Genomic DNA, 292 nt, shown 5'->3' with positions numbered 1-292 from the left:
GCCACGGCCACGGCCACGGCCCAGCTGTCCTTTCTCTTCAGATAACGGCTTACTATCGGGGTGTGACTGCATCTGAGAACTCTACACCTGCACCCACCCCCTGCTCTGAGCAGCGGCCGCCTGCCCTGCGTGTGAATCACATAATACACATCCCTACATCTCAGTCAGCTTCATACACAGGGCGGGCACAGGGCGGCTACTGTTGTCCGCGTGGGAAACGATGCAGTAACTCATCAACAACAGCACAGGATAAACTGTGTTTCGTTTCACACTCACAGCAGTCTTGCCCCCC

The 292-nt window shown here is 56.5% G+C and overlaps 1 protein-coding gene across 1 annotated transcript in view; it reads right to left on the bottom strand.

Moving 5' to 3' along the window:
* ARHGEF10 (Rho guanine nucleotide exchange factor 10) overlaps positions 1-292 on the bottom strand; it is a gene marked incomplete at its 3' end in the record, with an annotated part of 48,113 nt that overhangs the window by 12,338 nt on the left and 35,483 nt on the right. The gene's annotated exons all lie outside the window — the stretch shown is intronic.

This window comes from Myotis davidii, unplaced genomic scaffold, assembly GCF_000327345.1.
Source record: "Myotis davidii unplaced genomic scaffold, ASM32734v1 scaffold807, whole genome shotgun sequence".
In the NCBI taxonomy this organism is placed as follows: Eukaryota; Metazoa; Chordata; class Mammalia; order Chiroptera; family Vespertilionidae; genus Myotis; species Myotis davidii.
This window is presented reverse-complemented; position numbering and strand designations above follow the sequence as displayed.